General features: G+C 47.4%; 1 long non-coding RNA gene across 2 annotated transcripts; it reads left to right on the top strand.

The window, feature by feature from the left end:
* The first annotated feature begins 12062 nt into the window (after nucleotides 1–12062).
* LOC139052855 (uncharacterized) lies at nucleotides 12063–15061 on the top strand. Of its 2 annotated transcripts, XR_011510091.1 has the most exons (5): nucleotides 12063–12085; nucleotides 13129–13276; nucleotides 13379–13459; nucleotides 13535–13594; nucleotides 14107–15061. It is a non-coding gene; the product is annotated as an uncharacterized lncRNA (long non-coding RNA). The 2 variants fall into 2 exon arrangements; XR_011510090.1 differs by lacking the exon at nucleotides 14107–15061 and having other exon boundaries at nucleotides 13535–13901.
* Nucleotides 15062–18244: the final 3183 nt, after the last annotated feature.

The following is an 18244-nucleotide window of genomic DNA, read 5'->3' as shown; positions in this document are numbered from 1 at the left end:
CTAGTATATGGCTTCCATTCTTGCTGGTCTTGCACACCGCTGCTGTTCATGTTGTTGAATAATTGTACTGCCATTTTGCTTGTGTGATCTTTCTCAGTTTTGTAATTTTCATTCTGTATTGTCACTCTAAAACCCTTGTCCACTTTGCAATTCTCATGTATGACTGACCGTCATCTTGCTGCTCTGCCAACTTGTAAGGCATCGGGACGTTGTCAAGCTACTGGAGCTTTTAGTCCCACACTGCTCCTTTTCAAAGTAAATAAGTTTGATTGATTGATTGATTGATTGATTGATTGATTGATTGATTGATTGATTGATTGATTGATTGATTGATTGATTGATTGATTGATTGATTGATTGATTGATTGATTGATTGATTGATTGATTTAGTTCACTCACTTCCGCAAAAATTCGCAGTTCTGCCCGAAAGGCGAAGCATCGATTGCGATAGCAAATTAGTACACAGCTATACGAAGTAAGGATAGTAGTTTTACCGGCCGTATAAACTTCTAAAGATTCGCAGGTAGCGACAACAAACAACATTGGTAGCGACGACGGTGCTCAGGAGCACCGACGCAGCACGGTTAAGAGCTACAAGGTTTAAAAAATAATGGGTGCCGCATTCGAAGTTAATAGGGTTCGCGAATATTCTATAGTTTTGCGCTAACACCTAGCTGCTATATGCGTGTCTTAGCAACGCCGCGTGCAGTCTGACCAATGCAGTTTATTTTCCTTCGGACTAAATTACCAAGCGATGTAACTACAACTCAGCACCAACTGTTCTGAACGTGTTTCTTTTTTAACACTGCGCACACTTTTGCAAGCAATCATTTCAAGGATGGCTATAGCGAGAGATGAAAAAACGAAATCAAGCGAAGCGTCCAATACGGGTACTCCCAAAGTGAAAAAGCGTACGTGTACTGCGCACCTCTTGACCGGTACACCCGCGGCTCGTCCCGTAACACTGGCAGTGCTGCACGGAACTGCATGACGCGCCGCGCCCCAGATCGTATCGTGCTTTCTCATCATCGCTCGTGATCCGGATTTAGTGGCCCGCACAGACTCCCGGGCTCCTCGACAAACACGCAAGAAAGTCCAAGCGAGCTACGCGCAATCTATTTGCTGAAAGGCGCATAGACAAAGCAGGCGAAAAGAGCAGTGATAAAGATCAAACGAAAACAAAGGAAACAACAGCAACAGACATCCGTACGACATGTTACTTGTTAAGCTAACTCGAAACAATGAAACTAAATTAGCGCAGGGCGGAAACTTGATCCACAGAGAAGCAAGTTCTAGCACCCGAAGAGAGAGAGGGAGAGAGATGGTAGGCAGGAATGTTAACCAGTCAAGAGTCCGGTTGGCTAGCCTTCCCTGGCAGAAGGGAGAAGGGGAAGAGAAAGAAGGGAGAGAAAGAGAAATGACTAAGCAGTATACGGGAGAATACGAACACCACAAGCGAGCTTCCGGCGAGATATTGCGAGACAGCCACCCCTGGCACGCACAAAGGCGCACATTTCTTCTTGCTTCTTCCTTTTGTGTGTCTTACCATATTCTTCACAGTCACGGAAACCGGATTTTTATTAAAGCTGAATATGAAAATTTGGCATCGAGTTAGAAGCAACAAAACTAGTACATCTGTTTTTTCCTTGTTTACTGTCAATTTCGATGGAATTACGTTTAAAGATTAAAAAAGAACAGACCAGTTACTAAGCACACGCGCGCAATAGGCACGCGCACAGAAACACACACATACACACGCAAGCTCACACAATCATCCATCAACGCGCATAAACACACACGCTCACACAAACGCAACCGTGCAAGCACACACAACGCACATACGCGTAAACAGTAATATAACCAAGAGTAACAACACTGGGAAACAAGCGGGCAAGACTCCAAGATTGACAAAGAAATCGAGAAGAGATCTGAAGAGAGAAAAGAAAACAAATAAATCACAGCTGTAGGCACCGGCAGTTGACGCCAAACTAAACAAGCTCGCGGGGGAGAAACGACGCTGCGGAAGAAAGCAGGCAGCCGGACATCCGAGAACCAAACGCTAACGCGGCGAACTTCTCGTTCGCATGTTGTTGTTTTTTTCTTTAACAATGTTTTCTTTTCCGGGTTAGGGTTCTCGGCGCATTTTCTCGTTCTAGCTTTCTCGGAGAATCTCGAAACATCCCGAATAAAAAAAAAGCCGCCGCCGCATACTTTAGGGGACGAAGCTGGCGCCGGGAGAAAGAAACTCACTAACAAGGAAGTCGCGACTGGACGGAACGGATTGTGTCTCGCGTAATCTCTCTCCCCCTCCCCCCTTCCGGAGTAACCTGGTGCGCGTTGATCTCGGATCAGCGCAAATAACATTCTTAGCGTCGATTCTCCAACACTAACAAGAGCGCGCTCGACAAATACGAAAATGCGATGGGGTAAGGAATTGGGGAGAAAGGGAGGAAGAGGAAAAAAGAAGAATGACCGGAAAAGTCTTGCTCATCCCGTAACTCGTTAGGCAGGAAGAGACTGCGCACTTCCAATTTACCATTTCCCTCTTTTCGTGTTCAATTTGCTCTCATCATTTGGTGCGTATTGTTGCTGTAGCTTTTTTTTTAGATGTGAAGTGACGACTCCTTGGCTGCCTGATAAGAGTACAGATAAACATTTTCGCCACCAGGAAGCTAGCTTTCTTTTTTTTTTAGATGTGAAGTGACGACTCCCCGGTTGCCTGATAAGAGTACAGATAAACATTTTCGCCACCAGGAAGCTAGCTTTCTTTTTTTTTTTTTTTAGATGTGAAGTGACGACTCCCCGGTTGCCTGATAAGAGTACAGATAAACATTTTCGCCACCAGGAAGCGCCTATTGAGTTCCCGTTCGCTGAAAACCTGTTTCATTTGTTGAATTCCTTTTTATTATTTTTTATTATTGTGCTTATTTTGCAGTCTTAGTTTTGAGAAATAAAGAATAGTTCGATACGGCCAAGTATCGATATGTCATTGATCGGTGCCTGGCTCAAAAATCATTACCGCACGTTCTCAGACCTTATGATGGGGCTCAGAGGAAATGCGGGAAAGACACTTCGTAACTGAATTCCCTCGATAGTGGAAGAGACAATGAATTCCGCGAGCTGGTATCACCAACATGTTTTTCCTGGAATATAGCGCGTTGGTTGACGGCTGAGTGACGTATTTACTGGCAGAAACACAAATTAGACAAAGAAAAGCAAAAGCGCTAACTCTTACGGCATGAACAATAAAAAAAGTTCACGCATGCCTTACCAGGAATTTCACCGCAACCTTAACACTATAATAGAAGAGTGCTCGTTATGCCTGCTGTCATTTAGCTAAAGCGGAACATTCCTCTGAAACAATTCTCCAAAATCACAAGAATATTCTAAGTATTTCCGGAAATTGAATGCAAGATAGCACAAAAATGCCTCCGACCTACGCCCCCACATTGAAAAATATCAATGAATTAAGTAATGAAATCTGCTTACACTGAAATCATATTTCTTCCCATCAAGTTGGTAAAATACCTGCTTAGCTACTTCCCAAGAAGTCAATCAAACGAAAGCACTGACACACATAAACATACGCAAACGGGACAACACAACACAAGCACACACACTGGCGCAGACGCGTGAACACTGTTACAAAAACACTCACTCACTCACTCACTCACGCACTCACTCACTCACTCACTCACTCACTCACTCACTCACTCACTCACTCACTCACTCACTCACTCACTCATTCACTCACTCACTCACTCACTCACTTTCTCCTTCTCACATACACCCACGCGCGCGTGCACAGACATCGACATACGCACACATATATACAATAAGGTTATGTGTCGGCTTCTCCTCAACAAATGTTATTGCTAGGTGAAGCTTTCTTTGCAGGAAAAGATGGACTCGCAAATACAGCTGTATGCGTTACACCTCTCTCGCTCTCTCTTCGATATTTCCTGCGGCGTTAGTTCGTAAATGTATACAGAACTGCAACAGAAAGAAAGAAAGAAAGAAAGAAAGAAAGAAAGAAAGAAGGAAAGAAGGAAGAAAGAAAGAAAGAAAGAAAGAAAGAAAGAAAGAAAGAAAGAAAGAAAGAAAGAAAGAAAGAAAGAAAGAAAGTGTTACGCAGAACCTAAAAATAAAAAAAAAAGATCGTCCAACTGTCGACATCCCCCCACACGGCGGGCGCTCGCGTGGTTCGCCCGGAAATGGGAAAACACGTAATCTATTTTTCAAAGACGACAGAGGAATTGACACCGAGCTCACGCCGCCACCCAGCCTGGGCGCTTTCCTCTGGACTGATGTACGAAAGTGCTTCCTTCGCCGTGACACCCCACCCAGTAGGACACGAGCAGCAAAGCAGAGAAATACATTCGCAAACCGCCGCCCCTCGAACGCCCCTAGGAATGCCTATTTTACAGCATACCCAAAATACAAGTAATGACAGTCGAGGAACGGAAGAATAAAGGCAACATCTCTTTCGACAAATAAATGATTGATCCCCTTCATCTGCCGTTTCCCTCGAGAAACCGCCATAAAATTGGGTTTTCACTTCGCGGGGAAAAAGAAGGAAAGCCTTCATAAGCTCGTCACGGCTTTAGTTGAAGAGAAGAGTTTGGGCAGTGAAGAAATGCAAGGGGCGGGTAGGCACGAAGGAATGAAGAAGGAATCAAGGAATGAAAGAAACACACAGCAGCCCGCCACTCAGGTTGCCGTGCTGGTTGCGCAAAATAAGCTGACGTGCGCAACACAATTGGGGGCAGAATCGCGTAAGGCCTTTGTTCATTCTATCTCGAAACGAATCAACCCAGGCTTTGTGCCTTTTTTTCTGTTCGGAAGCTGATGGAAGAAGGTTTCTCCGACGAGAACTTGCGATGCTGTAGTGCACGAACTGCCGCACTAAGAGCTTATTTAGGAGGGAAAAAAATAGAAGCGCATTTCAGTAACGAGAAAGAACTTTGTCTAAGGAAATTTCGTTCGCTGGCACGACTTCACTTACTTTCCGTACCACTGTTACCAGCCCTGCCTGCCGCGGCTGCAAGCCGAATCCGCGGCGCCAATTTACTTTAGGTCGCGTCTTACTTGAACGTTGGCGAAGTGCACAGGTTGTTGATGCGCCAACTGCATTAACCTCAAAATACCCACGCATTTTTTTCTTTCAGCCTTTATCTCTCGTGGTGAGTGCTGGAAGATTTGTCCGAACGGATATTAGCGGAAATGGAAACGTCAAAACGATTTTATACAGTTATCATTAAGAAATTATGCCACGGTTATTTAGGTTTCTGACAAAATGACAACGATGAAAGCATGCGCACACAAGCTACCAGACAGCTCCGCCGATATAATAGCTTGATCGCGAGTTCCAGTCGGCGGTGGTGCTTGCCGTAGTTGTCACAATTTACTCGACTTAGAATAGGCACGCGCTGCGGTGTAGAGCGTGGTCGTCGTATTGCGTTTGCCGCACTGGCGTGTTCTCATTTGTGTTGTCAGTCGTGGGTGCGCGAAATTGCTCTGTGACGACAGTTCATGCTGCTGCACTACCAGCTTATTCATGAAAAAATGGCACGTAGGTAATTCTACACAGAAATGAAATCACGCTAAGTGTTCCTATATTTCCAATCGGACGAATTTGCGGCGATTTGCGTGTATGTTGGCTTCTTTTTACTCGACAAATTTGTTTTCAGCCTCGCCAGGGCTTTACTTGCATGCTTTGTTCTTAAGCAAACTCCGCTCCCTCTCTCAGTAATCATGGCAGCGGACTATTTCAACCGCGCGCGTAAGTATTTGCATGTGGGTGCGAGTGCGTTTGTTTGTGCGTGAATGTGAATGCATGCGCGTTCACTTGCTCGTATGCGAGCGGACATGCCCATAAGCATATGCACGCCTGCTTGCATTTGTGCATGTCTCTGTCCACGAATACTCGTAGTAACCATATGTGTGTCTTGCGTGCGTCCGTGAGTGCGTGTGTACGTGTGCGCGTGCGTGCGTTTATGTGAGTCCGTAGGTGGGCGTGCGCTTGTGCAAATTCGTGTCTCTGGCGGTGCCTGCATATACGCGCATTATTGTAAGTGTCTATGTGCGCGTGTTTATGCGTTCCACCTAGCCCACTGCTAAGGTTGTACAGCTTTCCGTGGCCACACATCGCATACACGAGAAGTGACCGCTGGTCGGCGTACGCATAACGGTCTGTCTCGGACCTCCTTCCGCATGGCATGCGAATACAGACCTTTCATAAAAGACCCCCCCCCCCTTCCCACCCCTTTCCCCATCCGCCTTCAATAGCAGCCAGCTAAGCGTTCTTTATTTCCAAGGCTGGTCCCACGGCACCAGCAGCACTTCCACTGCAGAATATTTCAAACACGTCTCACCGCAGAAGCGTTGCCTCGGTCCCCGGAGAGTACGGCGCAGAGAACCGCGCAGGATGCATTAGTGGAGCATTACGCCGCAGAGGCAAGACCGCTCGGTGGTTCCTCATAAGGGATCCATCAGCGGTGCCCGACTACAACCACCGCGCGGTCTGGGCGGTAAGTGCTCCCCGAATAACTTAACAGCGAGAGAATGACGGCGCATTAAATGAACGAATGCAGCGTGTACCGAAACAAATAAAAAGACAAGGACCCCCCTCCCTTCCAGAAGAACTGAGAACGTGACCTTCCGATGTAACAAAGACAAGAGGAGACGCTTAAGAAACATACTGATTTCGATTTTTTATATTTTTTGTCGACGCATAGGTTTGCTCTCTCTTAGAAAGAGTGAAAACTTTTCGATGGTTAAAAAATTTGTTTAAAAACGGTGGAAAAGTTGCTAGTCGAAAACACTCGCCCGTTCGTCGACGTGGAAACCAATCCATCAGCCGGTGATGCTGCATGCAGGGACGTTGCAAACGGGAAACTTTCCCGGAGTAGCTTAACAGCGAAGAAATTACAGTTGACAGAACAATTAGGGGAAAGAAGTAAAACAAAAGCACCGCTAACTTACAGCGTGGCCTCCCTACATTGAAAAGGAGCGAGCAAATCTTTTAAATGCTTGCCCAGCTTTTGTCTTTCCAGTCCTGCTTTTCTTCATCAGTGCGAAACTTTTGAGCACCGTGTTCACAAAACCTTTATAACCTAAACGGTTGACCTGCGTCGCGCGGATCACCTCATTACGTAGTTCGAAAGCGTCCCGCATTCGGTCAAGCGCAGGCGGTTTGCCGGATGAGCGGGGGCGTAAACGTTCGAGCGCCTGGAGTGGAGGCACCATCGTGCGGCACACAGCCCAACCAGACAAGCATAATTGCGAAAACAATCACGCCGCTGTCAAAAAATTCACGCCAGCAGCGGAGAAGGATATACATAACTCACTGTTTTTTATGCGAAGCATATTACGAGAGCTCAACCCAGCTCCTCAGGCGCGGCGGTGTCGCCATGAAATCACGTGACACCGTGACGTCACGACAGAGGAGAAGTGGCTTTGGCTCAACTCTTGCAAGACGGGCTGGGTGGGAATCGAACCAGGGTCTCCGGAGTGTGGGACGGAGACGCTACCACTGAGCCACGAGTACGATGCTTCAAAGCGGTACAAAAGCGCCTCTAGTGAATGCGGTGTTGCCTTAGAAACGAGCTGTTTCTAAGGCGTGCGTCTCTTGCTCAGGCGCACATTTCGTTGCCGCGCCGAACGCTGCTTTGCTCGACGCTCACCGCGTCCAATGCGGGGCGCGTAGTCGCTGCCCTGTAGCCCATTGTCTTACACCCCTTGGCGGGTCGACGGGAACGCTGTCGCGTTCCACTCTTGAAGGCGAAGAAGTAATGCATGAGTTGTTTCTTCGTCTAGCCGAACCAAATATAGCCAAGCAACAGCAGTTCACCAGGCTAAACAGTGGTTCAACAATTAAAATAAAGGCTAGTATGCTTCGCATCCTGGGCTTAACCTTACCTAAGCCACAGCCATTTTTTTTATCGAGCTTTGCGCCACCACTCCGGCCGCTCACGTTTACCTCCCCCCCCCCCCCTTCGCCCATCCGGCAAACCACCCAAACCACCCGAGCTTGCAGGAATGCCGGAGACGCTAAAGCTCTCTAATACTATGCCGACACTTAGCGTGAGTTGCAAGCGCCTTAACGACGTCGAAAGTGAACATTTTTTCTTGCGTAAGAGAAGGTTCGCGCATTAGAACACGTATCCTCGGTAAATTGTAACTTCAAGCCTATAGAGCGCACGCGTTAGGCTTTCAGAAAGGAATGTGCGCTGTGAGCGGTAGTACAAAAACTGTGAGGCAGTAATGACGCCATATCTTGTCGGCAGTGCATTAGCGCTGCAGCCGAGGCAAAATTATTCGGCCAGAACGATCTTGCGTCATCGCTGTTAGTGATGAATTGCGTTTATTGCAGCAAACGACGTGTAACGAACCAGTAAACCGATGTGCCGTAGGTGGAAGCTAATTGTTTTTTTAATAAAACGATAAAAAAATAAAAGAAACAATGATTGCCTGTATATGACATAAACCATGGAACTTATATATGAATATACCATTAGGTCTAACTGTCAACTTCATCACTTGAACACGTACACCGAACATTGCATATCATCGTTTATCCTCTTCGTAGTCTAATAGCAAGCCTCCGTTTCAACGCGCGGCCCTTTTACAAAAATGCCTGAAGATGTTATCTCGTTACATGGTTTCCAGGTGATAAGACAATGGGTCTGTGCATGCACTTCTTTTCATGCCTCTAAGCACCTACATTCTTGGCCAGGTTAGGAATGGCCTGCCGAGGTGCCAACATGCAAAGTTTTGCTAGCCAGGTGCGACAGCGGCGTCGACATATCCTGGGAAGCCACCGTCATCCTCTAACCAAACCGCGCCACTAAGTCTACTGTGTGCGGAGGACAATACGCCGAGTCAGCGACTCTTCGTCGCCGGAATGCCGAGACGCGATCGACGAACCAGGCTTTTGTTACTGAACACGCCACCACCGACCTGGTCTGCCGTCAGCGGAGGAGTTCACGAGGGAACGTATTTGGCGGCACCGTCCCACGCACCTTTCCAGACGTAAGCCCCGAGTTCTGCGAAGACCGTCTGGCCACGGTGGGGATCGTGAAACCTGTGCGGAAGTGTGCGTGTGTAAGCTCTCCTGCTAAAAGGCGGCTCGGCTACGATAACTGGTCGAACGTTTGTCCCTCACCTAGGGATCTAGGGAGAACGGAGTGTTTATAAGCAGCGGTTGTGTGCTCTGTGATCGTGCTCGTGAGCTGTGTGCTCGACAAGCAGTGTGTTTGGTGCTTGGTGCTCGCATGCTGTATGCTTCGTCTTGCGTGCTCCATTTGGGAGCCACACTAGACTGTCGAATGTATCTCTTGTTCTAATGTAAATATCTGTAAATAAACACTGCTCACCTAGTCCTGTCCCCCCCCCCCAAGTTCCTCCCTACGACCTCCAACCCTTACAGCTAGCAAACAACGAATCGTGAGAAAAAAACAAAAATGCGTTAATGAGCCCTTTTGTCATGTCGTCAGAGTAGTAGGCCTATTCCAAGGTCATCAAAACGTTGACTAAAATTTTTAAAAATTAATTCTAGGCTTTTACGATCCAAAGCTACGACACAATTACGTGGATAACCGTATTGGGGGTCTCGGGATGTAAGTTTGACCACCTCGTGTTCTTTAACGTATATTCAATGCACGGTACACGAACGTGTCTTTTTTTGTTTCTTTTTTTTTTCATTCTTGCCCCACTTTAATGCAGCCGCCGCGTACTGGATGGAATACGTGTCCTACGCCCGAGAGCGCCACGCCATAACCAGTGGGCTACCGCGTCGAAACACTGACTCGCCGGTTCAGGGAAACCGGCCCCGCGGCGAATATATACCGAAACCATAAAGCTAAGCCGCAATCCCGCCAGCGCACGCCACAAACGTTACGATTAAACGCGGCAAAGTGACGCACACGCGACCTAACTAGACGTCATTCGCTGGCTCCCGACGGGCAGTTGCATTTCGAGTCTGCAAAACATCTGCGACGAATACGACGCGTTCAGCAAGGACGATAGTGCAGGAAACGGGCTCACCTTGACAGTGTGTCGCATTCAGTGTGCCGAACACTTCAAGACAACGAATATGACCGGGCCTTCGAAGTTGGCACTATAGACAGCCCTCACTTCGCATCGCGGGCGTCGTATTCAGGCGTAGTCGACGCGGCTTCCACTGCGCTTCTCTTGGTGTGCGAGTGGATTTCGATAAGGCGTAGCTGCTCGCTGTGCTATTGTACTCCGACGTGGCAGCCACACGATGACGCAAGTGCAAGCCATCCATCGCCTCTCCATCCTTCTTTTGTTCTTTCGTCGTGAGATTTCTTTTTTATGCGAAGCATATTACTAGAGCTCAACCCAGCTTCTCAGGCGCGGCGGTGTCGCCTTCAATACCACGTGACACCGTGACGTCACGACAGAGGAGAAACGGGGCTCCAACTCGCGCCGTCGCTCGCGGCGTCGCCCCCCGCATCGGACGCGGTGAGCGTCGAGCAACACAGCGTTCGGCGCGACAACGATTTATTCATGAAGTGCAACGCCGCAGACACCGACACCGACGACAACGGCTTTTCTGCGACACGAGCTCCTTAACGCTGTCGCGTTAAAATAAAGGCTAGTATGCTTCGCATCCTGGGCGTAACCTTAGCTAAGCCACAGCCATTTTTTTTTCTTATTCGTACTAATGTTCTTACGTTTCGCTCTATAGTTTCGTATGTCGTAAAACCGAGGCCGCTTGCGTCGCAACGTCGCAATTTCTAAAACGACGCCTTACGCAAGAAGACACACATAGCTTTGTCGGTGAGAAAACACAATGTAAAGAAGCTCGCCTCCGACGCCGGACTGCGCCGTTGGCTCGAAACGGACGGCGAGTTGTGACCCGAATGACGCACGTGCCTGGAGTCATCCAATTTGTCACGGCGCCATCTTGAGTGTCATTGTTACTCTTCACTTCGTCCAATACGAGTTAACCAATGAAATAACGAGAAACAGAATCCTCTGCAACCATCCCACGAGCCGCCGCAGTGAGGAACGCACTTTGCTGAGAAAAAATTTATATTATACCGTTGTATCGCTTCCTTTTTTTCTTCTTTGCTTTGGATACGCTTGTATTGCCGCACGGTGCAGAGTTTCGTTGACCGCTACACAACAATCGCTTCCTATTGTGCCAAGCTCTCAAAGTATTCCTTTTTTTTTTTTTCGCTTGACAGAACTTTGCACGACTGTTGCCGAACAAAGCACCGTGGGCATTGTTCGAGCACGTTCACGTGAAGTTCGAGACTCCCTTCTCGGCCGACCCTTCGCTGCGCGACTTACTTTTACGTGCCTATTTCCCGAGAAGCACACAGCGACGTGACTGGCGACATAAAAGACAGGTGATCGAAACAAGCGGCGATGGACTTCCGCATGCCGTATCGTCGGCGATGGACTTCCGCATGCCGTATCGTCGGCGATGGACTTCCGCATGCCGTACCGGCGCGACACGCAAGCGTAGTTCTCGCGCGATACCATCTATGCTACAGTTTTCAAAGGATGAAGCGTGGTTTCCCATATTGCGCGCTGCGCGTCAACGAATCTCGGAGGTCTAGGCTAGAGAAAGAAACGTATTGATTTCTGGCAGTGGCCACGCTACTCGGGTTTTTCGAACTCGGCGTTAACATACCCGCTGCCGGTCATTCAGGCACAGCCTCAGAGACAAAAAGTTTCGCGCCACCAGATCTCGGAAGCCATGACACCGATATTCGCAACTCCAGCAATTCATGCGACACCTAGCGGCAGTAGGGAGAAACGAAATACGGAGGTCCAGTCGCCGTGTGTGCCGTAGAGGCTGCTGTCGCGGACGGAAGAATGAAGCTGCTAGCAAAGAAAAAGTGAACGGCCAAGCAGTTCTGCTGTGTTCCTCGGTGCGTGCCAGCGAGATGGAAGGACAGCGATATTTCCGTTCACGCACTTCCCTCCGAGTGGAAAGGCTGAAGCCGCAGAACCAGGTGGATCGCTAACCTCCGCATCGGCAAGGCTGTGACGCTTACAGTGACTGTTTGCTCACGGCATTTTGCGCGGGATAATTTCTCCTTACCAGGTGAGACACTATTGTGAACTTGTGAACTCGACCCTAATGCATGACCATTGTGCGTGGCCATTATACATGTTGCTGTGTCACCTTATGTAAACACGTTTCGCATTGCGGGCACTGGCGATTGGGCTATGCATTATTTGCTGCATATGTTAGCCGCAACGCGAAATACGAGCACAGGTTCGAGACCTGTCACAGCGGTTTCTCCGAGGAACGTCTCTTCTGCACTCGTTAACCACATTGGCTGTAATTAGAGCTCATGTTCGACGCTTCACAGCGGTTTCTGCGAGCAACGTCACCTCTGCGCTCGTTGGCTACACCCGGCTGTAACTCGGGAGGCTTTTGATGCCCAGCACGTGCGTCGGAGATTCAAATGTTTACGAATGATGTACAAGCAAGTTCGGGAAGTGTTGAGTGTAAACGTGCCACGTATGTGGCATGCTAAAGCGGAATAAATATCATGCGTGGTGCGGATGAACTTGCAGCACAGGCGCACTGCACGCGGGCACTTCCCAGCGCGACTGATTACGAATTTGCCACTTGCACTTGAGAATCTCCGACGTGCTCAAGAGTGGCCATATGACACTGGTATTTCGCACCGACGGCGAGCCTATCGCGTTCATTGCAGAAGTTTGCCACTTACGCGACAGCCACATGTCAATTTTACACGCGTTTGCTAGTTTCGAGGAAAATTTACGGCGTCCGCCGTCTACTGACGTGTCGCATATGTATGTGCAGTATTAGTGCCTAAGCTAGCTTTATCGGTGTCATTAAATCATCCCCAAGTCAGTTGCAAAACTACTCCGGTCATGTGGTGGTGTTTGCACCTGTGTACTTTGCGTTATGAGCAGCTTTCAACTACGTTTTGCAGATGCTACATTCGGTGTACAACGTTGCATAGCCTTGCACACTCAAACCGTGCTTCATTTCCTTGCAAATGTTTTTTTATAAATATTGTGGCCTTGTTTCTGAGGTAAAAAGAAAAAAATTCTTGGTGCAGCCCATATTGAGGCACAATAAAGCATAAACAATTCATTTATTTTTTTCAGATGTAGCATGTCAAAGACAGCGGCTGAAAAAAATGCAGTACCAACTGAAAACCTGCCAAGGACGTCATGTTATGATGAGAACAAGGATGCTCATATGAAAGAGCTTTCACTGGCAAGACTTCGCCGACGTGTGTATCGGTCAGCCAGAGTAAGTTAATTTGACTACATGGTGCAGCACTTATATGCTTATGGTACATACACCATGTCTACAAGCATGCAATAGATGTCAACACCTTTAAATGCATTACAGAATGAATCAAGCAAAGAAACTGTTGCCTCCCCATTAGAAGCAAAGGTGTTGCCCCATGCACCTGTCAGCACGACCACCATGGTAAATTGGCTGCCTGCAACTTGTGCACACATTGCTTCACCACTAATTCCTTGGTATTAAACTCTGACATTGCAGGACGATCTCCCATCCCCTGACCGCAACAGCATGAACCAAATAAGTGACAAAGGAAATATGGTAATTTCTTTTTGTATATGTATGTGTTGTGGTAGCTGTCTTTACCTAGACGGTGGCATGCTTTCTGGATTTACATCGTAAAAGCATTGTAGCACGTGGTGTGTGATGGGTGCACATTAATTGCAACTTGTGCACACATTGCTTAACCACTGGTTTCTTGAACTGAACTCTATCTGACATTGCAGGACGATTTCCCATCCCCTAACAGCATGGACCAAAGCCTTGCAAACACCATAAGGGACAAGGACATAGCAAATATGGCAATTTATTTTTTCTATATATTTGTGATGTGGTAGCTGTCTTTACCTAGCCGACAGCATGTGTTCTGGATTAACTTCGTGAAAGGATTGTGGTGGGTGATGGGTGCAAATTAACTGATGCAAAAAGCCTGGCTTTCCTACTTCCAACATTGAATTTAATACATTGACGTGCATTATTGGAATGACAAAAAGAAGCTGCATTTCGCGTCAGATATGTCAGACATTACAACTCTTGCTTTTGTTTTGTGACAGGAATGTGCTTGCCAACCTGGCCTCCGGACATTAATGGCAGAGTACTCAAGAGAAGAAAAAGACGTGGCAAATTTCCTACTAGAAATGGCTTCACGGACAAGGCTTACAGAAAGCAAGGCTGCCCAAGTGACATCGGGTACTTTTCCACAGAAGTTTGTGAACACGATAAATAGTAGCAACGTAAATACATTCACAGGCCTGCCATCATTCGATGTTCTGAATGCTCGTGTGACGTGCTACACAAAAATTCATCCACTTTCAGGACGGCACCAGTTATGTGTAAAAACAATTGCATTGACATTGGTGAAATTGAAGCATATTTCCACTGCATTCTTGAGTCACCTTTTTAACTGTTCTCTAACTACATGTAGCAACATAATTGCAGAGAATGCTCAGTTGATGTGTGAAATTTTAAAAGTAACTCTGGCTGTGCCACCAAAAGATGAATTCCAGTGGCACGTTTGCATATTCGGCATTAGGTGATTCACCTGAAGTCGTGCCATGGCTGGCGATATTGCAAGTAGCCTGTATTGCATAGAGGCATTTGTGCGTGTGACCTTGGCTCCATCAAAGCGTGGCGGCCTTGAGAGTAAGTGCGGTCTTCTGTTTGGAAATCCAGCATATTTTATGCCACTCAGCCACTTCATACTTTTCAGACACGGTCGTTGCCATGTGATCTACTTGCTGCACTTGTTTGCATTGGCCAAACCTGCAGACTTGAACTTCAACACACTTTTTGTAAATTAGCAATGCACATTCTTTTGCAACTTGTATTCTTCATTGAAGTGCTGATTTACACTACGCATTCTGATGCAAGTTTTCATCTTATGGTATTCCGAGATATTTGCAGTTCACTTATGATCTGTGTGCATAGAGTTGTGGTTATTCTTCAATGGCTGTTTGTTGTCCCTTTCCTTACTTGTATTTTTTCACAAAATAAACCACATGCACTCAATATTTTGTTCACTGTACTTGCCTCATACGTTTTACTCAAGCCCATTTTTGTTGCACTTTTTAGCATATGAGGGTATATCTGGCCAAACAGAACATGAGAAGTAACATGGAACAGTGTCAAACCTGCATACGATGAGTATTTAAAAAGTTTGGCCACCAGAGTTGAGTACTCTTAAAGAATGGTTTGATTCAAATGACCCCAGCTGGTATATGTACCATAATTTATACTTCTTCCCAGTTTGTTGAATACAGTGCAAATGGCTGTCCTGGGAAGCATAACTAAACGACTGGTAATACAACATGGGGATACACTTGTGCAGACTTAACATCAGTCAATGATAATTATTGACCTCCAGAGAGCATATAGAGCTGTCCTTACTATCAACATATCAATAAATGGAAAGTAAGTGACATAAAAGTTTAACATGCACTTAAAACACTTAACAAACACTTAAAGGGGCACTGAAACACTTCCGACTGATCATAGTTACCTCACTACAAAAGGACACCGCCTGCTGCAAAAATTTTTCGAATCATTGAACTGTAAGCGGAATTAGTAGTTATTGCACTGATGCATTGCTTTCTCCTTTCTCCTCAGCTAGTGTGCTGGAAGCTACACGGTGCATGGCAAGGTAGCAAGGTCCTGGTCAAGTTTTTTTTTTTTTTTACACATTGCTACTTGTGGTTCAGGCATGTGTGGCACTCTCTAAACGCGAGATGGACGCCTGGAGCTACATCACTTACAGAGACTAATAAATACACACGGCTGTCCGATCGTCCTGCGAACAGAGCTTGTGGTGGTCGTGGTATCTATATTATGCGGCATGCCAGTTTCAGGGCCCCTTTAAGGGCACTAACAAAGACAACAAAAGTTGGTTTCATGAGTTCTGCCTGAGTCGCCACTGATATCACGCAGTTGCTCGAGCACAAATTGTGAAACAATAACGTATGAGCCATAGGAAACGAACAGTCATGTCGGCAAAAAAAGAAAAAAAGCAGGATATGTATTGTGATAGGTAACCCCAAGCGCCACAGCACAAGGTGAAGCTAAGTTGCAGTTCGGCACATAATAGGATCTCTTCTGCTTACAACGGTGCACGCACATGAACATTTCACTTTACTACGATCTTTGCAATATGAACAGCATTGAAACGCAATGTAGAGATGAAACATTAAAGGGACTGACAACTACGCCAAATGTTCCAGGATAAGGTGCCAGGAGAAACAGCCGAGATGTGCTTGCACTTTTGCGACAATCCAGCAGTGCACGAACACTTTGCCTCCACGATCGATGGGTCCCGGAATGCGTCGGCGATTCTCACCACAATCTCGTGCGGGTCCGCTGTCACGCCGGAGGTTTGCACACACGCGCGACCACTTCTACTTAATTACTCTTTGTACCACTGGTACCGACTAAAATGAGGTGCTCGGCGTCCACTACCCGTTCTCCCCCCACAAAACAGCGCGAATTAACATCGCAGTGCAACAAACTTAAAGTTTTCACCAAGGAAAGCGTACGCGGGGACCTCCGTAAAGCCGCCATACTGCACAGTGTAGCCAGACCGGGCCAGGCTTCGCAGCGCCCCCTAATGTTGATTTGAGTTGCGAATGGAACAGAGCCGGTTGTCACCGAGGAAAGCTTGACGACCTGGCTCGTACCCTGGAATCATTTCTAAGCGTGCAGACAGCGTTCGATATCCCACAGTGAATGATTGAAGAACGAGTGGCCAACCCTTACGAGGTCATTGCGTTAGCCACGACACTCCGGCAAGCGTTGGTTGGACACCGAATAGCGGTCGAACCATATTAAGGCTCGTCCTTATCCGGAAATACTGGTCGAGGTTTTGCTGGCAATGGGACAGCAGTTAGGCATATCCACTATAGCGTTTTATATGTGTCCTCGGCTCAACAGGCTCGGCTAAAGCTTTCGCCTTGATGAGTTTAAGACTCTCAACTCTTGTCCGCTTATTGAACAATTACTGCGGTCTCAAGTTAGAAAGTGCTGTCTTAATGCGCTAAAGAAACTGCAGTCGCATTGCGCTGTCAAGACGTCCGCGACAACCTAACTTGACTAGGAGCTTCGCAAAAAGAAAAAAAAAACTGAACAACGAAATAATCAGAAATCTGCTTGCACGTTGCAGTCGTTTCTTTTTTTTTTTCTGCAAGAAAGTGGCCAACCCTATCAAGCACGAAACCAAATCAAATCGACTTCCAGGTAGCCAAGATTCATGGGTTATTACACACATCGCAAAGAAACATTACCCACGCTTTCCTGAAGAAATAGCGTCAGAAAGCGCCAACCATGACAATGTAAAGTAACGTCACTGTGCATTAAAAGTAACAAAACACTGCGTGACGGCGCGAACACATGCTCATAAGCGCACACACACGCGCATGTACGAACACAGATACGTTCTAGCTCTCTCTATTGCACGCACGCATGCACGCACGCACGCGCAAGCATGGAAGGAAACAAATAAACCCGAAGAAGCGTAAACAATCTGGAAAGGAAGGGCTAAACATCCAAAGTGACCCACGAATGCCAGCCGTAAACAGGGACATTCATATCGCAGCCCGCAATATGCTGCGGAATGAATGTACGGTACGCGCAGAATCTACGCAGAGAGGCTCCCGGCGCGTATGACTTCAGTGGCGCGTAAAATAGCTTCCCGCCAAGCCTTACGCCAATGGGCGATTCGGAGGGGGGGACTAGACAGTAATGGGGAAGGGGGACGGCAGCGACGGACGTCCTCGCTTCGCCAACGACCTAACCGCATGATTTACAAGCGAGACAGTTCATTAAACTGACACGGAGGACGGTCAACGCACGCTTTGGCGACCCGCTATCTGTCAGGCCGAGCGGGCGTAGGAGTCGAAGTCTAGGAAAATTGTACGCGTTTGTGTGTGTGTGCGCGCGCGTGTGTGTACGAGCAAGAAGTGGGAAGCGGTCTGCGGGAAGTGTTTCGAATCGTTGTTATATCTCACGGCTCGGCGAGCGCGCGCACATACGTACATATTATGTCCAGCACGCGCTGAATAAGAAAGAATGGAGGGGGGAGGAGGTTATTGCGCGACCTACTTTCTTTCCCATCACGCGTGGTCGCTTCCATTTTAGGAGGGGAATATCGCGCAAATTACAATCGCAGAAATGTGCCGCCATATTGCTGGCCTCGTGACGCGAGTG

Source organism: Dermacentor albipictus, unplaced genomic scaffold (genome assembly GCF_038994185.2).
Source record: "Dermacentor albipictus isolate Rhodes 1998 colony unplaced genomic scaffold, USDA_Dalb.pri_finalv2 scaffold_40, whole genome shotgun sequence".
Classification (NCBI taxonomy): Eukaryota; Metazoa; Arthropoda; class Arachnida; order Ixodida; family Ixodidae; genus Dermacentor; species Dermacentor albipictus.
Note: the sequence above shows the minus strand (reverse complement) of the source record. Positions and strands in the feature narration are given on the sequence as shown.